This window comes from Diabrotica virgifera, chromosome 1, assembly GCF_917563875.1.
Source record: "Diabrotica virgifera virgifera chromosome 1, PGI_DIABVI_V3a".
NCBI lineage: Eukaryota > Metazoa > Arthropoda > Insecta > Coleoptera > Chrysomelidae > Diabrotica > Diabrotica virgifera.
Genome location: NC_065443.1, coordinates 299,625,819 through 299,641,616, shown reverse-complemented (window position 1 = coordinate 299,641,616; position 15,798 = coordinate 299,625,819). Strand labels below are relative to the sequence as shown.

Sequence of the window (15,798 nt, the reverse complement as noted above, 5' to 3'; positions counted from 1 at the left end):
ATATAAGCCGAATAACAACATATAGACTAGTAAAGACGGCGAGAGATGTTTCCCCAATAGGAAAACGGAATAGTGGGAAGAATACGAAAACGATCTGTTCCGTTGGTGGTTTCAGGGAAACAATTAAATGAAATTAGAATAAAACGCAAACAACTGTCAATAATATATTTATTTATTTGTGGTAAAAAAACGTGTTTTGCTTATATCTCGTAAGGGTTTGTTGTTGTTTTGCCCAGCGAGGGTTTCATGACCGACCGACGCTTGCTGGGGTGTGTGAACCTACTGGAGGCTGTGAATCGACTGAACGAGACCACAAACACTAATCTGTCATTATGTATGTGGTTCTACCATATGGCCAGAGACAGGCGATAAATTATTAGATCTGGCGTTTTAAAAGCTGAGAAGGAGGATTGTTCTGAAGAAGACTTTGGCTCATAAAGAGCTGTGATACCACTGGTGATGATGATGATAAACCTATATAAAAGTGTCATCATCATCATTCCTCAATCTCTTACATCCACTGTTGGATATAGGTCTCCTCCATATATTTCCATTGTTATTGTTCCCTATCTTGTGCCTTCTGTATCCAATTTCCCACTGTCTTTTTCAAGTCACCCATCCATTATTTTTGATGGTCTACCTCGGTGCCTTTTATCTTCTGTAGACCATTAAATGAGTCTTTTGGTCCACCTATTATCATTTAAACGTGCTACATGTCCAGCCCATCTGCATTTGGCTTGTGTATTTTTTTCTATGATATCTGTCACTTTGGTCCTTTCTCTCACTATCCTATTTGGTACCATATCTCTTCTTGGTATTTCCAACATTGCTCTTTCCATTTTTCTTTGGGTTATTCTCAATTTATTTGCAGAATGTTTAGTCAAATTTATGGTTTTGGAACTATATGTTGTTGCCGGTAGTATGCAATGGTTGTAAACTTTTCAAGCAAACCGCATAGAAAAGTGTATCATTCATAGTTAATATAGGTTAATGTAATAAATCTGTTTTATTTTAGTTTTTTTTCTACTTCTTTTTTATAGTATGCATTTTATTTGATTATGGGTGATATTTTACACACCTACAATGTTATTTATGAAGACATCAAACCAGTTGACCAATATTTCTAACATAAATATCTATTTATTTGGTATGCATACAATTGGAACTCAAAAGATATTTTTATCCATTTCTTCCTTTTCTGTTATCTATTTTAGCATAAATAAAGGATGCGTGTATCCCACACTATCTATTTATATTCAAACAGTTCTTATAAAACTGAACCAAAAAGAAATATGTAGAACGTACACTCAAGCATACAGGGTTATCTAGTAAGAATTGGCGATTTCATTTTCTTTTTTGGCAAAAAACAAAATCTTTGTCAGGAGCAATTTACAGCGTGAATTAAATTTTAAGTCCACTGGAACTGTCTCTTATAAAAATCGAAGCTAGGACAAATAATCCCAGGACAAAAAATCCCGGACAAAAAATCCCCACAAAATATCCCGGACAAATAATCCCCAATTTTTTTTTTTGGAGAAAATATCCCCACAAAAAATCTCTGACAAAATATCCCCAAGAAATATTTGCTGCCGAATAATTCTCTAACAAGTTTTCCCGTGAATGCAATCGACGCAAATGTTTTTCAGCCTCAGTGCGTGAGAGTTATAGATAGCAATCGCCGTGAAACCGCTTTTCGGTACGAAAATAATGATAGTCCAGGGCGCATCTGTTTTGAGATGGACGTTGAGAGGTGACTCAAATTTTTTTGCAGAAATTGCTTGAAAATAACTTAAATAATAATATTTGAGTTATCCTCCCACTCAAAATGGTCCGGAACATTGTTTAAATAATCAAAATCAGTGGTGTCATGGTGTGGGAACGCGTGGGAACGCCGTTCCCGCACTGGTTAAGAAAAGAAAAAAAAATAATAGAGAATTTAGGTTTTGTAAACAAAAATTAGCAGTGCGTTCCGGCACTGCGTTCCCGCACTGCTAATTTTGCCATGACACCACTGATCAAAATGCCAAAATATGAAGGAAAAATTCGATTTTTTTATTGGTTTTTTGATTATAACTTTAAAACTATTCATTTTTGAGAAAAGTTGTACTGACATAAAAGTTGCATAATTAAATTTCCTACAATATAGAATGGGTTAAAAATTTAAAGAATAGTCACCCTTGTTGCAAAATAGCAATAATTGCGAAAAAAACCATACAAAAACAAGTATTCGCATTTTGCGTTTTTAAACCATTTATGCTACACTTAGGACCTTCATATTTTACCTAGAAAAAGTTTATGATATAGCAAAACAACACTGTAAATTTCATTAAAATCGGTTTAATAGATTTTGCAAAATAAATTTTAAAATCCAGCTTTCGCAAAAAAAAATTCATTTTTTTTTAATGTTGCAGGATTGAAAATAAAGCAGATAGCAAGTTGAATTTTTTTTTATTTATAGAAGTGTCCTGTACCTTTCATTTGCAATTTGCAAAATTAAAATCGATTAATTACCACGGCGTCAGGAAATTTTTTAAATAAACATTAATTTTTGGTGCTATGCGCAGGACAGCGGTGTTCGATTCACACAAGTTGATTTCCACCAAAATTTCTTCCAATCTTTATCTAACATATTATTTTCTTACTCTATATTTTGTTGTATTTTAATATTTTAATTCCACAAAAATCAAACTAATTTTATTATTGTTTGTGAAATATTGTTTAAACAATTGCATGTTTTTAAAAATAATAAACTTATATTCTTTAAGTTAAAATATATGAACGAAGAAAATTTTTGCTAAAAAAGTGTTATTTCAAAGGATAGAGTATGTGTTTATATTTTGCAATAAACAAATTTATTTATTTATATCGAAATGTAATAAAAATTAAAATGTATCAATCATTATCAAAGGTCATTGGAATGCCCAATCAGAGGAAACTATCCGCTGTCCTGCGCGTAGCCCCAATAATTAATGTTTATTTAAAAAAATTCCTGACGCCGTGGTAGTTAATCGATTTTAATTTTGCAAATTGCAAATGAAAGGTACAGTACACTTCTGTAAGCAAAAAAAATTTCAACTTGCTATCTGCTTTATTTTGAGTCCAGTAATATTTTGAAAAAATGAATTTTTTTTGAGAAAGCTGGATTGCAAAATTTATTTTGCAAAATCTATTAAACCGATCTTAATGAAATTCACAGTATTGTTTTACTGTATCATAAAGTTTTTCTGGGTGAAATATGAAGGTCCTAGGTGTAGCATAAATGATTGAAAAACGTAAAATGCGAATACTTATTTTTGTATATTTTTTTCGCAATTATTGTTATTTTGCAACAAGGATGACTATTTTTTAATTTTTAAAAAATTCTACATTGTAGAAAATTTAATTATGCAACTTTTATGTCAGTATAACTTTTCTCGGAAATGAATACTTTTTAAGTTATAATCAAAAAACGAATTTTTCCTTCATTTTTTGACATTTTGATTATTTAAACAAGGTTCCGGACCTCTTTGAGAGGGAGGATAACTCAAATATTAATATTTGATTTATTTTCAAGCAATTTCTGCAAAAAAATTTGAGTCACCTCTCAACGTCCATAGTCCAGGGCGGATCTGTTTTGAGATGGACGTTGAGAGGTGACTCAAATTTTTTTGCAGAAATTATTAGTTATCCTCCCTCTCAAACAGGTCCGGAACATTGTTTAAATAATCAAAATGTCAAAAATTGAAGGAAAAATTCGATTTTTTTCTTTGTTTTTTGATTATAACTTTAAAAGTATTCATTTCCGAGAAAAGTTGTACTGACATCAAAGTTGCGTAATTCAATTTACTACAATATAGAATTGGTTAAAAATTTAAAAAATAGTAACCCTAGTTGCAAAATAGCAATAATTGCGAAAAAACCATACAAAAACAAGTATTCGCATTTTACGTTTTTCAACCATTTATGCTACACTTAGGAGCTTCATATTTCTCCCTGAAAAGCTTTATGATACAGTAAAACAATACTGTAAATTTCATTAAGATCGGTTTAATAGATTTTGCAAAATAAATTTTGCAATACAGCTTTCGCAAAAAAAATTCATTTTTTCAAAATGTTACAGGACTGAAAGTAAAGCAGATAGCAAGTTGAATTTTTTTTTTGCTTATAGAAATGTACTCTACCTTTCATTTGCAATTTTCAAAATTAAAATCGATTAATTACCACGGCGTCAGAAAATTTTTGAAATAAACAATAATTTTTGGTGCTACGCGCAGGACAGCTGTGTTCGATTCACACAGGTTGATTTCCACCAAAATTTCTTCTAATCTTTATCTAATATATTACTGTCTTACTCTATATTTTGTTGTATTTTAATATTTTAATTCCACAAAAATCAAACTAATTTTATTATTGTTTGTGAAATATTGTTTAAACAATTGAATATGTTTAAAAATAATAAACTTTTATTATTTAAGTTAAAATATATGAACAAAGAAAGTTTTTGCTAATAAAAGTGTTATTTGAAAGGATAGAGTATGTGTTTTTATTTTGCAATAAACAAATTTATTTATTTATATCAAAATGTCATAAAAATTAAAATGTATCAATCATTATAAAAGGTCATTGAAATGCCCAATCAGAGCAACCTATCCGCTGTCCTGCGCGTAGCACCAATAATTAATGCTTATTTAAAAAAATTCCTGACGCCGTGGTGTTAAGCGATTTTAATTTTGCAAAATTGCAAATGAATGGTACAGTACACTTCTATGTGCAAAAAAATTTTCAACTTGCTATCTGCTTTATTTTCAGTCCTGTAACATTTTGAAAAAATGAATTTTTTTTTACGAAAGCTGGATTGCAAAATTTATTTTGCAAAATCTATTGAACCGATCTTAATGAAATTTACAGTATTGTTTTACTGTATCATAAAATTTTTCAAGATGAAATATGAAGGTCCTAAGTGTAGCATAAATGGTTGAAAAACGTAAAATGCGAATACTTGTTTTTGTATGTTTTTTTCAAAATTATTGCTATTTTGCAACAATTGTGAGTATTTCTTAAATTTTTAACTAATTCTATATTTTAGGAAATTTAATTACGCAACTTTTCTCGGAAATGAATACTTTTAAAGTTATAATCAAAAAACCAAGAAAAAAATCGAAGTTTTCCTTAATTTTTTGACATTTTGTTTATTTAAACAATGTTCCGGACCTTTTTGAGAGGGAGGATAACTCAAATTCTATTATTTGATTTATTTTCAAGCAATTTCTGCAAAAAAATTTGAGTCACCTCTCAACGTCCAAATGTACTAATATTTTTACAGATCCGCCCTGGTCTACCAAATGTACTAATATTTTTACAGATGCGCCCTGGTCTATGAGTATATATGAGTATATAATGATGAATAGCAATTAAGATTAAGCATGAATTGTAATTTCGATTACCAAATTTAGAATTCCAATTCCATGTCGAAAACTTCAAATTTTACATGACAAAAGAGTGTGAGTTTTTCAAAAATCGTGGAAGATATGAGGAATGAGCTAAGGCTGTGAGAATCATGTAATTATTCACTTAAATCTTTTACTCACTCTGCTTTGAATCACTATGTTCAAAACATTACGTAATCGTGATGATAACTGCTGGTCTTGAAAACGATACTCTTGATTGTAATGCAAAAAAACCTGTTCCTTTTTGTAAATTTAACGTCAAAAATATTTAGTCATCATCATCATCATCAATATTGTTATAACTCATCTTTGAGAGTCTTTGCCACGTTTACTATTGCCTTCCATGTTGGTCCTGTGCCACTATTTCCCATTGTCTCACTTCCATTTTTTTCCAGATCTTCTCTGACTGTATATGTCCACCTTTTTCTAGGCCATCCTACTTACTTTCTCCCATCTGGCCTCCCCCGTGCAGCTATGAAAGATTTTTGACAAAACTCACATTTTTGTCATGTAAAATTTGAAGTTTTCGGCATGGAATTGGAATTCGAAATTTGGTAAAATTTCGGGAAAACTTTTAGAGCACTATTCGGCAGCAAATATTTCTTGGGGATTTTCTGTCCGGGATTTTTTGCAGTGGCGGCTCGTCAGAGGAGGCAAGGGAGGCACAGCCTCTCCATAAATTTTTTACACACTCTACACTGTTTTGTTTATCATGAATCGCGAAAACAACAAGCAGTCTCACTATTATACAACGTGTAAATTCCATATTATCACTAATTATCTAAACGTACGGAGCATTAGCATTAGAACGCATGATCGCGTCTCAGTTTTATTACATAATAGGTGCGTTCGCGGGTACAGTTGACAAATTGTTGCCGACAATTTCTAACCTCACTTAATATAAATAATACCGTTAATAGATAAATACACAAGGTATATTTACTTTTAATTAATATTAATAACTAGTTATTAAATTATACTAGGTAAATATACCTTGTATATTTATCCATTAACGATATTATTTATATTATTTTAAAGTGCGCATGCGTTTTGCTGCTAATTTGTCGCCGACTAGTTGCCGACAGGCTCCCGCGAACGCACTTATTATTGTATGCAGGACCCTGGGCTATCCCGAGATTCATGAACGGAGCCGAGAAGCCCAGCAGACTCCGTTGCTAATGCTCTGTGCAGCGCAGCAGGCGTTTAAGGAGACCCGGTCTCCTAACAGTGGCATCTACGGTGCCATCACACGCTGCCCGGAGATATACCAAGGGAGGCAGAGTAGCTTCTCGGCTCCGTTGCGTGGTTGCGTACGTCTCGGGACAACGAAGTTTAGGGTCCTGACTAAAAATAATGAAAAATCTAAAAGTGAGAATTTTGTTATGAAATTTGGTATGTGGGGTTATAATAATATTTGGAACAACTTGCTCAAAAAACTTTTTCCGATATCTCTAACTCAAAGCAAAATATCGGTAATTTATCGTGTTTTTGAATTCGCAGTAGGCCGCGTTTAGAATTAAAAAAATTCAGTTGAGTATCTTAAAAAATTTGAAGCTTCATTATGTATGGACGGCAAAACTTCAAATCTGTATTTATTTTGATATGCATAGGTATCTATTTACAAATAGATGGAATTGTTAACAAATAAACGACACAAACTTTGGTATTAAAGTTTTACAATTAGACTAACTATTTTTAAAATGATATGATATCATGAAAATTATGAATTAGGATGATATTATAAAATGTAAATAAAAAATGGTCAAAAAATGGGGCCTTAAATTACATTTTTTGGCGCATTTTTTGCTAGTGCACATTTGTCTAGATATTTTACAGTTAGGTATAGCCTCCCCTATTGTAAAAATCACGAGCCGCCACTGATTTTTTGTGGGGCTATTTTGTCCAAAAAAATTTGTGGGGATTATTTGTCCGGGATTTTTGTGGGGATTTTTTGTCCGGAGATTATTTGTCCGGGAATTTTTTGTGGGGATTTTTTGTCCGAGATTATTTGTCCGGGGATTATTTTTCCGGACCCCAAAAAATCGATAGAAGTAAGATCGAAGCCTTCGAAACATGGGCTTAGATCTACACAAGAATTCTACACCTGTCCTGGACAGAACCAACCTGTCAATTCTTGAAAATCTTCATAAAAAAGACAGGCTATTACAAAAATAAAACGAGCATACCTAAATTACATCTTTCAAGTAGCCAGAAGACAGAAGCCACGGGACTATGAAACTATTGGTGAAAAAAGAAAAGGTAGAAGGCCAAAGACCAAGAGGAAGATCTTCACCAGGATAGGCAGACCAAATGAAGACTCTGATGCGAAAATCCCCACATGAAGCCATCCATCTGGCACATGATCTCAGTTAATGGAGACATCAAGCTAACAATATGTACAGAGTCACCATCCCTGAGAAGGGCTCAAGGAATGAGGAGGAACTGTAAGGAAATATACATTTTCGGAAAAATAACTACAAATTAGATTTTTTTGCGTCTAGAATTTGCCTTTGTAAATTTTTTTCAAAATAACAATTCTTGAAAATAATTTTTCATCTCTTCTTCATTCTAGGGTTTAATACTTTATTTTATGTTCCAGTTTCAAACTTCTCTCAATCCTTTGATAAAATGTGAGACGCCAATAGGCGTATCACATTTTATCTTCCTTTCGGTATTTTATCTTCTTTTCGGCCTTGGAATAAGCCTTCCTTCTTTATTGTGGTTATAGACCAGGGCGCATCTGTTTTGAGATGGACGTTGAAAGGTGACTCAAATTTTTTTGTAGAAATTGCTTGAAAATAACTCAAATAATAATATTTGAGTTATCCTCCCACTCAAAATGGTCCGGAACATTGTTTAAATAATCAAAATGTCAAAATATGAAGGAAAAATTAGATTTTTTTATTGGTTTTTTGATTATAACTTTAAAACTATTCATTTTTGAGAAAAGTTGTATGAGCATAAAAGTTGCGTAATTAAATTTCCTACAACATAGAATTGGTTAAAAATTTAAAAAATAGTCACCCTTGTTGCAAAATAGCAATAATTGCGAAAAAAAGCCATACAAAAACAAGTATTCGCATTTTAGGTTTTTCAACCATTTATGCTAAACTTATGACCTTCATATTTTACCCAGAAAAACTTTATGATATATTAAAATAACACTGTAAATTTCATTAAGATCGGTTTAATACATTTTGCAAAATAAATTTTGCAATCCAGCTTTCGCAAAACAAATTCATTTTTTTTAAATGTTGCAGGACTGAAAATAAAGCAGATAGCAAGTTGAATTTTTTTTCACTTATAGAAGTGTACTGTACCTTTTATTTGCAGTTTGCAAAATTAAAATCGGTTACTTACCACGGCGTCAGGAAATTTTTTAAATAAACATTAATTTTTGGTGCTACGCGCAGGACAGCTGTGTTCGATTCACACAAGTTGATTTCCACCAAAATTTCTTCCAATCGTTATCTAATATATTATTTTCTTACTCTATATTTTATTTTTGTTTTAATATTTTAATTCCACAAACATCAAACTAATTTTATTATTGTTTGTGAAATATTGTTTAAACAATTGTATATGTTTAAAAATAATAAACTTTTATTCTCTAAGTTAACATATATGAACAAAGAAAGTTTTTATTAAAAAAAGTGTTATTTCAAAGGATAGAAGTATGTGTTTTTATTTTGCAATAAACAAATTTATTTATTTATATCGAAATGTAATAAAAATTAAAATTATCATTATCAAAGGTCATTGGAATGCCCAATCAGAGCAAACTATCCGCTGTCCTGCGCGTAGCACCAATAATTAATGTTTATTTAAAAAAATTCCTGACGCCGTGGTAGTTAATCGATTTTAATTTTGCAAATTGCAAATGAAAGGTACTGTACACTTCTATTTGTAAAAAAAATTTCAATTTGCTATCTGCTTTACTTTTAGTCCTGTAATATTTTGAAAAAATATTTTTTTTTTGCGAAAGCTGGATTGCAAAATTTATTTTGCAAAATCTATTAAACCGATCTTAATGAAATTTACAGTGTTGTTTTACTGTATCATAAAGTTTTTCTGGGTAAAATATGAAGGTCCTAAGTGTAGCATAAATGGTTGAAAAACGTAAAATGCGAATACTTGTTTTTGAATAGTTTTTTTTTCGCAATTATTGCTATTTTGCAACAAGGATGACTATTTTTTAAATTTTTAACCAATTCTATATTGTAGGAAATTTAATTACGCAACTTTTATGTCAGTACAACTTTTCTCGAAAATGAATACTTTTAAAGTTATAATCAAAAAACGAAGAAAAAAATCGAATTTCCCCTTTATTTTTTGACATTTTGACATTATTATTTAAGTTATTTTCAAGCAATTTCTGCAAAAAAAATTTAGTCACCTTTCAACGTCCACATGTACTAATATTTTTACAGATGCGCCCTGGTCTATTACTTATTCCTACAGAAGATATTCAACTTGTAACTAGATACCTGTTTAACGTTTAAACCCTTTTGGTTACTTTTGGAGAGTTTTTTGTCAGTTGTTAGCTCAGATAGCGGGCCTGGCGAACGAATCGCATTCACTATTAGTCCAGGGTAATAAGGTTTTTTCCATGACACTTGAACAGCCAGGGTACTGAAGCGTTTTTTCGACAGGTAATACCTATAAGAGCAAATTGTAACTATTTCCTGCGTAGGATTTGGCGGCCATTTTTATTTATAAATAATTAAGTGTCAAAAAATGGCATTTTCCCCTTTTTTTCAAATCAATGGAAAACAGTGAAACTTATGGTTTTTTTAGTACAAATATCTTTGAGGTTATCTAAAAAGCTTTAAAATGACGTATTACAAAGTTTGATATACTCATTTATTGTTAATATAATTGCGAAAAAAGGTCGAAATTGCAAAAAAAATTATTTTCGCAATAACTGTTGTAAAAATTAATGTACAGCTTTGAAATTTTTGTCAAATAAGGGTTCTTTGGTACTTAATATGTGATAAAAATTTCATAGCGATTCATTCAATTATTTAAATTTTATTCAAATTGTTTATCCCAGAGAGCATTTTTCTTGCAATAACATAAGTCAGAAGAAACTGACGTTAGAACCATTCCACAGGTGTCAAATGAAAGAGCAGGAGCTATATTTTCAACTTGGTTTAAAAAAAGTGAATAAAAAATGCATTTATTAGTAATAAATAATTATGCAAAAGTATCGTAAATCTTTCCTTATAAACTTTTTATTTTGTTATATAAGAAATTATACATATTTATTACAATTTTTTATCAATAATAATGATATAGATAACATTACTTGGTATAGTCCATTCTTTCACGGTTTTTGCTCTAAATTTTAAAGAACCGCTTGGATTGACATGAAATTTGGCATACTTATAGCTTACATGTCAAAGAAAAAAAGTGATATTGTGCCGATGTGTGCTTTTGTCCTGGGGGTGAGTTTCATCCCCTCTTGGGGGTGAAAAATATATGTCAAAAATAAGTCCGGAAATGGGTAAACTGACCAATTTTAAGTAACTTTTGTTCTATAGAGCTTTTTCGCCAAGTCAACACTTTTCGAGTTATTTGCGAGTGAATATGTTAATTTTTCAACAATATAACCACATTTTTAGACGGTTTTTCGCAAATAACTCAAAAAGTAAGTATTTTGTCGAAAAAAACGTTCTTAGCAAAACTATAGCCTATAAAAAAGTAAAAAAATGGTGTACGCGATAGGTCTCTGGATCTCGTAGAACCAGAGTTATAGCCAATGAAAAATAGATTCATATTCACCAAATTTCAAATAGAATATTTCGACGTGAAATATCCAAAAAATTAAGCACTTTTTGGGGAAAATCTATTATAACTTTTTTAAAGTGTTTAAAAAAAGCTTTATTTCTGTTTTTACAAAAAGTTTCTAGCATTAAATTTAAGCAAGTTACGCTCAAAATAAAGTTGGTCCCTTTTGATTTTGCAAAAAAAAATCGGGAAGACCACCCCCTAATTAGCAACTTAAATGAAATTAATCGTTACCGCTCCACAAATTATTTTACTTAGGTATGTTGTGTTTATATGATCTGTAAGTTTCATCGATTCAAAGTGCTTATTTTTGAAAAAAATTGGTTTCAAAATAAAATTTTTATAAATTTAAATTTTGAAAAATATGCATTTTCTCAAAATAACTTAAAAATTGTTAGAGTTACCACAAATCTCGAAAAACAAAAAAAGTCAGATTTGCTTTTCTGAATATCATGTATTTTTTGTTTTTCTATTAGACAAAAATTGATTACGATTTGGTGTTTCTAAATTTGCATACATTCGTGATCAGTGACTCGTTCAACCCCTTTTAACTACAGCCCTTTCAATAATAAGGACTTTGAACCGATGAAACTTACAGATCATATAAACAATATATACACGAGTCAAGAAACTTGTGAAGTCGTAACGATTAAGTTCATCTAAGATACTAATTAGGGGGTGATTTTCTCGATTTTTTACCAAAACCAAAAGGGACTAACTTTATTTTGAGCGTAACTTGTTTAATTTTGATGCTAAAAATTTTTTTTATAAAACAAAAATGAAGCTTTTTTAAACACTTTAAATAAGTTGTAATGAGTTTTCCCCGAAATGTGCCTTATTTTTGGTTATTTCACGTTAAAGTATTCCATTTGGAATTTGACGAATATGAACTTATTTTTCATTAGCTATAACTCTGCTTCTACTAGGTGTAGAGACGTGATATATACACCATTTTTTTAAAAAATTTTATAAGCTATATTTTTGCTAAGAATGTTTTTTTGACAAAATACTTACTATTTGAGTTATTTGCGAAAAACCGTCTAAAAGCGTGGTTATTTTGTTGAAAAAATGAACATATTCACTGCCAAATAACTCGAAAAGTATCGACTTAGTCAAAAAACTCTATGGAACAAAAGTTACTTAAAATTAGTCAGTTTATCCATTTCCTGACTTTCTTTGGACGAATATTTTTTCACCCCCAAGAGGGGGTGAAAACCACCCCCAGGGCAAAAGCACATATCGGCACAATATCACTTTTTTCTTTGACTTGTTAGCTATGTGTATACCAAATTTCATGTCAATCCAAGCGGTTCTTTAAAATTTAGAGGTTTTGCAATATTTTACCGTTAAAAAACGGACTAGTAGTTGTGCACTTAAAACAGGGTAAAAAAGTTAATTTTTTTGGAAAAAGTTATCAAGAAGTTTATAAAGAAAAATTGACGATACTTTTGTATAATTATTTAATACTAATAAATGCATTTTTTATTCACTATTTTAAACCATGTTGAAAATGTAGCTCATGCTCTTTCATTTGACGCCTGTGGAATGGTTCTAAGGTCATTTTTTTCTGACGTATGTTATTGCAAAAAAAATGCTCTCTGGGATAAACAATTTGAATAAAATTTAAACAATTGAATGAATCGCTTTGAAACTTTTATCACATATTTACAAGAACCCTCATTTGACAAAAATTTCAAAGCTGTACACTAATTTTTACAACAGTTATTGAGAAAATATATTTTTTGCAATTCCGATTTTTTTTCGCAATTATATTAACAATAAATGAGTATATCAAACTTTGTAATAAGTCATTTTAAAGCTGTTTTCATAATCTCGAAGATATTTGTACTAAAAAAATCATAAGTTTCACTGTTTTCCGTTGATTTGAAAAAAAAGGGGAAAGTGCCATTTTTTGACAGTTAATTGTTTATAAATAAAAATGGCCGCCAGATCCTACGCAGGAAATAGTTATAATTTGTTCCTATAGGTATTACCTGTCGAAAAAATGCTTCAGTACCCTGGCTGCTGAAGTGTCACGAACAGGGTATATTTTTGTCTTATTACCCTGGCCTATATCGTTTTACAGAATTTTCCCTTCAGCTTCATTGGAATTATTTTGTCACACAACACACCACTCGCTTTCTTCTATCTAATTCTCCATTTTATTTGTGATAACTTCATCTTTAATTGAACCTTCCAAGTCTTCTGTCTTTGTCCTAGGTACCAATTTTTAAGTTTATGTTCTAAGTCGCTTTCATTATTTCCTACTAACACTATAATATCATCACCATACAATTAAGCACCAGGAAATGTTACCCTGTAGTATCGCTGTTATCTGATCCAAAACTAATGAGAATAAATAAGGACTAAGCATTGAGTCTTGGTAAATCCTACTTTCATATGAAATTTATCAGTCTCTCCCACACATCTTCCCACGCTCTGAATTCATCATTTGAAGTAAAATTGTAAATTAATTAAAAAGTAAAATTGTAAATTTATTAAGTAACCCTGTTTTTCCTGTCTCTCCACATTCACCAGGAATATCGACTGGTTCAACTGCTTTTCGTTTTTTTATTCTTTGCAGTGCTTGAACCACTTCTGTCAAATGCTTCAATAATTGTCAATGTACTTTTTCCATCGCTTTTTGACATCCTTTTCGTGGATTACTGTTTTATTATTTTCACCTCGGATATATCTAATCTTACTAAATGGTTTGCTTTATTTACTCATGTTTGGCTATTTTATATAATATATTTTTATTTCTCCTTCCTTGGTATCAAGTTAATCGTATAGATTTGTAAACGCTTCTACTTTAGTTTTTGCAATGGCTACTTTCGCTTCTCTTTTGGTGACCATATAGTTTTGAAGATTTGTGTCCGACGTATTTTCTTGCCACTGTTTATATAATTTTGTCTTCTCTTTTATTTTTTCTTGAACTACTATTTCCATACTCGTACAAAAATAAGAAACCAATAGAATTGTTGTTTTAGGTTAGTGATGGTAAAAAGAAAATACCACATGTCATTTTGTGACGTGCGGAAAAACTTGACCAACGGAAAATTCTTAGATAAGTTGTTGGTTTTTAAGATTTTTAGATTAAAATTGTAGGTAAATCAGTTATGACTATTAACTATGTCCTGTAAGTAGAAAAACACACATACCGAGCCTCTAGTCGTTATTTACATGTTAGTACTTATAATTTTAGCATTAGAATTACAGAAAAATGTCAATTTAAGTACTATATATTTATATACAGGTTAAATACATTTTAATCATTTAATACTTGTGTCTCATGCATTATTGTGTGTTTTTTTCAAAATGTTCGTGGTATTCCTCACAATAAACATACAATCATAATTTCAGTATTATCTAATAGTTTTTCCACTATTTTTTGATATTTTAAGAATTGCCCTGTAGACACACATTCGTCTTTTTTGTCTGAGTATGTACTACCGGTACGGCATATGTTCAGGTCGCTTTATCCACACCAACGCAGCACAAACGCCCAGACATCGTCCCACTTGATTCTGTATGCACACGCGGCCTCCCTACATGGCAATTTCACCAGATCCAACTGGACAGCGATATCCGCTGCTCCCAAAAAATAAACTTGCAACATTCAAGTGAAGAGTTTGTCAATATTCGGCCGAAGCGGAAGAGGTGATTTAAATATCGAAAGATTCAAGTAATTAATTGAAATATGTTTGATCGATGTTTATGATGATGCAATAGGTAAAAATAGTATGAAGAAATATAAAAATACTGCAAAGAATACTGCAAAAAAAAGATCCAATAAAGAAATTTGCGGAGTAAAGTTCAACGAATATACTTGAGATACTTCATATTATGTATTTGAAACACTCCAGCAGTGATACTAAGCAAAGATGGTTCCAAAAATCTAATAGAATACATAACAACCCACCAGAAATTAAGTGGCAAACGTAGTTCAGGGCCTAGATGCTGGCTGACGAAGCAGGAGAGCCTGAATTCGATCCCGGCACAGGCACCAGAAATTTTCAGGCACCGTACTTCGGAGGTCACTGAAAGTCGTCGGTCCAGGCTGACCATAAGTAGACCTGACCGCTAAAACCTGAGCCAGAAGGTTATATGCCTGAGCAATTGGCTACAATAAGATCGGTTATAACAAACTGTTTCAGAAAAAAAAGACAGTGATTTAAGAATATTATTCAAGGGTAGGTTGACAGATTCAATGAGGTGCCTTTTGCCCTATTCCACTGTGATCTTTTCAGATCTCTCGTGTTCCTTAGCCCTATATTACATTCTCTTCTTCTTCTTAAGGTGCCGTGCATTTCTGTGTAGGCGTCCACCGGACATTGTCTTATCAGGTGAAATGTTAAATATTCAGGCTTAAATTATTCTGTTTTTAGCAGCATTACATTTATTATCTTGACAAAAGGTCTACTAACTTCGAGACTGAACCTTTCATGTATCTCTCTGCTGGTGACTTTTCTTCGCCAAATGCAAATAACCTCACATTTGCCACGCTGTCACACTGACATAAAATGTGCGCTCTGCTGTGTCTTCTTCTAGCTGAGAGAATCTGCATAGGCCATCATCTGCC

The 15,798-nt window shown here is 31.4% G+C and overlaps 1 protein-coding gene across 1 annotated transcript in view; it reads right to left on the bottom strand.

The window, feature by feature from the left end:
• Window positions 1-15,798, bottom strand: part of LOC114329400 (protein sprouty) — a 467,319-nt gene that overhangs the window by 131,159 nt on the left and 320,362 nt on the right. The window lies entirely within an intron of this gene.